Below are 7275 nucleotides of genomic sequence, written 5' to 3' on the forward strand. Positions count from 1 at the left end.
TCCTTATCTCCACTGATCCCTGAAGCTTTCATGCAGCCGACTTCTTTACACTTGACACCCTTTCCTGGCTTCTCCTGCGCCTCTGCCCCAATCTTCTCATCTGTTCACCTTCTTCTCCCCTAAATGTTGGTGATGTCCAGGGCCCTTTCACCACCCTCTTTCACATCACACATTGTTCCTGGGAGAACATTTACAAATCCAAGCCTTCTCCTGCTTGGAGTTGGAGCTCCCCAGAGCTCTGTCCTGGGCCCACAGATTTTCCGGCCCCACACTTTCTCTGAGTGAAGTCATACACACTCATAGTTTTAATTACCACCTGGGAGTTGATAACACTCAAACTTGTGTCTCCAGCCCAGATGTCTCGCGAGCTGTAATAATAAACATATATATGTGCACACCTATTCAAAAGCCTATTGGATATCACCTGGGTGTTCCAGAGACACCTCAAACTCCGAAAGTAAAGAGGTATCGTTGTCTCCCATTCATTCTTTTCTAAAAAATTAATTAATTATTTTTCAAAATTTATATCCAAGTTAGTTAGCATATAGTGCAACAATCATTTCAGGGGTAGATTCCTTGATGCCCCTTACCCATTGACTCATCCCCCCTCCCACAACCCCTCCGGTCACCCTCTGTTCTCCATATTTAAAAGTGTCTTACGTTTTGTCCCTCTCCCTGTTTTTATATTATTTTTGCTTCCCTTCCCTATGTTCATCTGTTCTGTGTCTTAAAGCCCTCATATGAATGAAGTCATATGGTATTTGTCTTTCTTTGACTAATTTCGCTTCGCATAATACCCTCGAGTTTCATCCACGTAGTTGTAAATGGCAAGATTTCATTCTTTGGATTACCAAGTAATACTCCATTGTATATATATATCACCTTTTCTTCATCCATTCATCCATCAATGGACATTTGGGCTCTTTCCATACTTTGGCTATTGTTGAAAGTGCTGCTAAAACATGGGGGTGCATGTGCCCCTTTGAAACAGCACACCTGTATCCCGTGGATAAATGCCTAGTAGTGCAATTGCTGGGTCGTAGGGTATGTCTCCCATTCATTCTTAAACTTTGGCCTTTATGTTTTCCTATTGTAGTGAATGGCACTACTCCCTCCCCATTTTTCCTTAGTATCTCTTAAATACTCTTTCCATTCCCACTGCACTAGAATTTAAGCTCATTTCTTCCCAGATTGTTGAAAGTCTTTTCAATGTCCCCCATCTCCACTCTGTCCTCTCCATTATGAGTTCATTCTCTGTGCTGTTGGATCAACTTTCCTAGAATGCAGGTTTGATTATATCCCATCTCTGCCTAAAAGCCTTCTGTGGCTCCTGGGCCAGCTCAGAAAGGTTTCCTGGAGAGCCTTCATGGGGTTCAAGGTGGCCAGTGAGTGCATATGCATGAGTGAGCATATGTGATGTATTTGTGAGAAGTGTGTGTCCATGTGGCATGTGTTCATAGCTCATATTTAAGAATGCATGGCTTTAAATTCTTTATATTTCTTCCACATTTTTCTCAGGTCCTGGAAATGTATACAAACTGCCCACTATATAGTCTGTCCTTTCCTGGGCTCTGTAACAAATGACAGAGGAGAAGAGACACTTTTACTGGCCTCGTGTACTTGTGGTCCCAGTGAGGAAAGAGTCCCACCACTTCTTGGTTGTCTTTGTGCACGAGTTTTGCATGCACAAAGGATCACATGTGGAGGCAGTAAGCAGAGTGCTTATAAACATGGACTGTTGGGTACCTGGGTGCAGATCCTGGTTTGGCCACTTACTAGCTGTGTGATCTGGGAAAGGTACTTAACCCTCTGTGTTGAGTTTCCCTTGTGTCTCCGTTTCTTCAGTAGTAACATAGAAAAAATATCACTACCGGTGACAGTTCAAGTGAAGATTAGATAAAAGGACTTAATGTGAATGCTTAGCTTAGAACAGTGTCTATACCGAGTAAGGGCTCAGTAAATAGTAATAGTAGTAATATTATTATTATTATTTCTAATTTTTATGATAAATATTCAGGACATTGAGGCTCAGAAAGACTAAGTAACTTGCTAAGGGCCATCCATGTCGTAAGTGGCCAAATGGGACCTGTGTCTGGTCTGGTCCAGCTCTCCCACCTCACTAGCCCTTTGTTTGCTTCTGTACACACTCACATGTGCAACCAGACAGCTGGGAACACAGATGCCCACAGACGCAGATTTGCCAGTCTTATACCCTAGTCACCAAGGGAGGAGGAAAGGGGATGGTTGAAAGCCAAAGTAGGCATGAAATACTTCTTAGTGATTAGCAATCTTGAAACTGGGAAGGTTGAATCAAGTAGGCTTAAGAGAGGAAGTGAGTCTCATGACAGAATCTGCTTCTGAGAAGGTAGGGCCTGGTTTAGGAAAGAGAGGGCAGGAAGGGCATTTCAGGCATGCACTGTGACGTGAAGGAGGGGGAGAACAGACTTGGCCGGCTGGCAGATAGCAGTAGAGCCAGGTGCTTTTGGAGATAAGAGCAATGGAATGAATGACAGGCCTCTTGCTTTAAGGCAAAGGGAGCTGTCAGGAGTTATATTTGGTCTCCTGTGTGTGATAAGTGGGAATCACACAGGTGCCTGAGGGTTATGATCTGAATGATGTTTAAGGAAGAGATTTTACTGCCCTCTATGTAGAAAAAGGAATAAGCAATAATTGAATACCAACTGAACCCTTAGACATCTTATTTAATGTAATCACTACCTATATGAAGTTGGTATTAGTATCCATATTTTATAATGAGAAAAGAATGCATACAGTGGTTTCACAGAGGTTAAGAGGCTTGCCCAAGGTCATACAGCTGGGAGGAAACACAGCCAGAATTCAACCCAAAGCCTGCGTGGCTGCTCCCACCTATGTAGTGGGCATTACCAGAAGCTCAAATTTCAGCTTCTTGAGGCCTGGAAGCCTGGTTCTCTTCATGCTGACCACCTCTTCCCCTGCCGATTATTTCTCTGCAACCACTCCCCAATGCGCGCGCGCGCACACACACACACACACACACACACACACACACATTTACAATGTCCCTAGAACCCTGAGCCAGTCATGGACCAGAGATGGTTTGGAGGGAGGAAGAAGACCATGAGCCCTGGGTCGGGGCCCCATTTAAATCTTGGCTAGGAGCTAGACTTAGTGCAGTGCTGGGCTAGACTAGACAACTTTCTGCCGTGTTGAAACGTTCAATGTCTGTGCCATCCAGTATGGTCACCACTAGCCCTATGTAGCTAGTGAGCCCTTGAAATGTGGCTAGTGCAACTGTGGAAACACATTTTTAATCTAATTCAATTTTAATTTATTTCCATTTAAACAGCCACATGGCGCTAGTGGCTAGTACTGGACAGAACAGTTCTCATGGGTGAGACAGACATGCCAGTATGTAAGCTAAAGTAGGATAGGGGCCCAGGGGCCCACAGAAGGGACATTGACTCAGATTGAGGTCAAGGGGAGTTTGTTCTAGATCTGGTGATATATAACGTTTTACAATTTCTTTTCTTAAACTCCTAATGTTTCTTTTTTCTTCTTGTAAAACTTGTCAATGAAGCACAACATATATACTAAAAGCGTACAGCTTTGATCTTCCTACTTTAAACTCTCCAGCCACGGGTACAGGGAAGGAGGTTATCATCTCCTAGAAATACAGGGAGTAGAGAGGACTGTGAGGAGGAGTGGGGGGGGGGGGTCAATGAGTGGATATAGACTCGTTATAAGGAAGGACTTTCTAATAATTAAAGCTTTCCAAAAATGGAGTGAGTTGTGAGCTTACCATCATGGGAGATAATCAAGCATATGTTGTTCAACCACTTTTTGACAATGTGGTAGAGGGCATTCAAGGACCCGCCCCAAAGTTCTGAAAGGTTCTGACCCTTGGGATGGAGCAGGGATCAGATGATTCAAAACCCAAGAAGATCCTCTATACTGCCCATTCCCCCAGAGTCCTGGGTTTCCTTGGGCACTTGGTCTGAGCAATTGGATTTTTTTCTTTTTTCCCTCTTCCCCAGTTGCTTCTGCCAGGCTGGGAGAATTCCTCAATGGCCAGCAGTGCCACCATATGCCCATAGCACACTTCTGGGCTGGGGGAAAGGGGGGAACCAGCTAGCTGATGAGAAGGGAGAGCAGGCCCAAAAGACAGAATGGCCTCAAAGGGAAAGTCCCTATGATAGAGCCAGGGCACAGTGCATGCTGACTCATGTTGGTGTTTTATGGGGGAAGAGATGCAGGGAAAGCAACCAGGAAGTGGGGCTGAAAAGCTGGAAAAACTCCCTGAGCCAGAACTGGAGCCTTTCTTTCTTACAGGAGCCAGGCACTGCACAGGTTTGGTGAAGAGGACAGCATTGCCTTAAAATTGCTCAGAGTGAGATAGGGAAGCTGAAAGGACTCCACTTTAGAAAGGCTCCATTTCTGCTGTTTCTGTGCTAGACCCCACTTACTCATGCTCTATATTTCCCCTTGCATTTGAGTAAAACAAAGCAGCTGTGCTCCCTTTCCAAGAGGGAGGCTAGAAAGTTAATCATTCTTTGACTTTCATCCTAGACCCCTGCACACCTGATAACATGAGAAGAACCAGATCCTAAACATGTTCCAGGACATTAGCTTCAAACAAACTTCCACGGACACTGGCGTCAATACTTGCTACCTTCTGTGGTTTATGGAATAACGCCTGACACTTGCCTTTGATGGGCCCCTACCCTGGATGCCTGAAAGAACATGTCCCTTGGACCCCTTTCCAATATAAACCCCTAAGCTCAGGCGATGGAGAGACTCACTTCTTCTTTTCTGAGTCTCACAGATACTCCATCTGCTATACTCTATCACTTACACTGTTCAGTAAACTCTGCTCTTACCTCCTCCAGGCTCCACTTTGAATTCAATCCTATGTGAGGCCAAGGACCCTCTTAGCTGGTCCTGTGGAACCCCCTCTGGGTCCTGGGACCCGGCATGCCTATGTCAAGAGCATGGGTGGAGTTGGGAATATGGCCAAGAAGCTCGCAAGTGGCAACCATCACTGCACAACTCCAGGGGGTGCTTTGGCTGTAGGGCATAGGAAATGTGAGTAGTGCCAGGAGGCAGCAGCCCTGAGGTTCTATGCCCACGTGAGAAACAGAAGCCTTGACTGTGAGTGTCTGGACCAAGAAGGGGTGATTGGTAAATGAATACAGAGGGTGAACAAGTAGTCCCAGAAAGAAGGTGGTGGGCGGACCTTGGGGTAGATCCAACCCTTACTCCTTCCCTGTCCCATTCATTCATTCAACAGATAGCAACTGAGTGCCCTCTGTGCTGGACACAATGATAGGCATGGGGGCCGTGGCGGTGAGGCAAACACAGGCCCAGCCCCTACCCTCATGGAGTTAATGGCCCAGAGTAGGGCTGTCCAGTAAAACTTTCTGGATGATGGAAATGGTGTAGAGAAGCAGTCACGTAACTGTGTAAACAAGTGTAAGGCTACAGTTATGCCCTTAAAGAGAGGGATGTAGTGCTGGGTATGTCCCATGGGTGGGGGAACCTGCCCTATCCAGGGAAGGGGGTAAGATTTCCCAGGGGAGTGAGCTTAGAGCTGGGGCTGTTGGTGTGGGGCAGGAGCCCTGGCTTGGGGCTGGCAGCACACTTCCTCTATGCTTCTCCAGCAGTGGGGCCTGTGGTGCCTGCATTCTAGCTCATTCTGTGGGGTGAAACAACCCCATTTCTACTCTCACTGTGAACTACCCAAGGAGGATAGTTGGACTGCATGTCCCCTCACCTAGCCTGGTGCCACAGTGGTTGCTCAACATTTACATAATCCAGCCAATTATGAAGCAATAATTACGGAGCCTCAGAACAGCTTACCCCATAGCAGTGACCAAGACTGCCAAGGCCCCTGCTCTCACTGAGCTTATACTTGAATCTGGGAGACAAACCCTGTAGAGGCAAATACATACAAGAGATTATTTTAGCCAGTCATAAGTGCCCCAAGGAGAATTAAACAAGGTATTGACCTACGGTTGGTGGTGGTGATGGGAATCCTGGGAGAGAATGAATGACTAAATGAATGAATGGTGAGTAGTGAAGGTCAGATCAAGCACACTGAACCCCACTGGGCTGGGGCAGGGATTAGGAGAGGAGCCAAGACTCTTAGATCCCAGGGTGGGGGAGCTTAGGGCAAGGTGGTAGGGAGGGGTGGTCAGGGATGGCTGCACTTCAGGCCTCATGGGCAGGTCTGAGTGACAGGGCAGGAAATGGACAGGGAGTGCTGTGGAACCTCAGAATTTCAAGCAAGGAAAGAGAATATGTGGAATTGTTGACAGGAGCAGTATTGTGTGCCAGTCCCCTTGTGCACTCAATCATGACTCAGGTTTGAGTTCAGCAGGGGGTGGGGGGGGGGCGGGTGCGGAGGGCAGGGACGTCCTGGAGTAGAGGTTTCGGGAACTTGTCTTGGGTTGGCCAGCCTCCAAGGGGCCTGCCCCCGCAGAGGTCCCCAGGACCCCCACAGCTGGCAGCCCTGAGCACAGGGCATGGAGGCTGAGGTGTGTGTTGTGAGTGGGACGAGGCCAAGTGCTGAGGAATACTAGAGAGCAGCAGTCTGGGGAGGGTTGGTCCTGGGCACATAGGCTGGCCCAGTCCACCTGACTCCAGGTAGGGAAGTGGGGCCCTCACCTGTGGCTCCCGTTAGGCTTGTGAGCTCAGCCACACACTGGGTGGTGTGGACACTCCAGGCACTGTTCTGTTCTGTCTGCAGGGTTCAAACATTCTGTGAATGTGTGTGTGTATGTGTGTGTGTGTGTGTGTGTGTGTGTGTGTGTGTGTAGGAGGTGTGAAGTGTCTAAGACCCAACCCCTGACCTGGGGGGCTGTCAGCCTTATCTAGGGGATGGTATGAGGACATCTATGGCTCTGACACTAGTCAAGAGGCAAGTGATTGTCATAGGTCCCCCAGAAAAGGGCAGGAGCAATAGAAGAGGGTAGAAGTTTCTAGGAGGTTGAGACGAGCCTCGTGAGAAAAAATTCTGGCAGGTAGAAATGGGGCTGGGGTTGGGGGGAGGCGGCACCTCAGGGACCAGAACAGCTGGAGCAGAGGCATGGAAGGAAATATAGTCAAAATGAGAGAAGGGCAACTCTAAATTTGGCCAGGACACCTTTGGGTTGAGTGAATTTGGGAATGCTTTCACCATTCTGCCCAATCTCCAACCCTCTTTGCCAAAAAGAAAAGGTCCTCCAAAACCAAAATGAAACCAACTCCCCAAAAAATGAAGCAGCAGAGACAGGGGAATGTGGGGGAAAGACCTCG

The sequence above is a fragment of the Prionailurus bengalensis genome, chromosome B3, assembly GCF_016509475.1.
Source record: "Prionailurus bengalensis isolate Pbe53 chromosome B3, Fcat_Pben_1.1_paternal_pri, whole genome shotgun sequence".
In the NCBI taxonomy this organism is placed as follows: domain Eukaryota; kingdom Metazoa; phylum Chordata; class Mammalia; order Carnivora; family Felidae; genus Prionailurus; species Prionailurus bengalensis.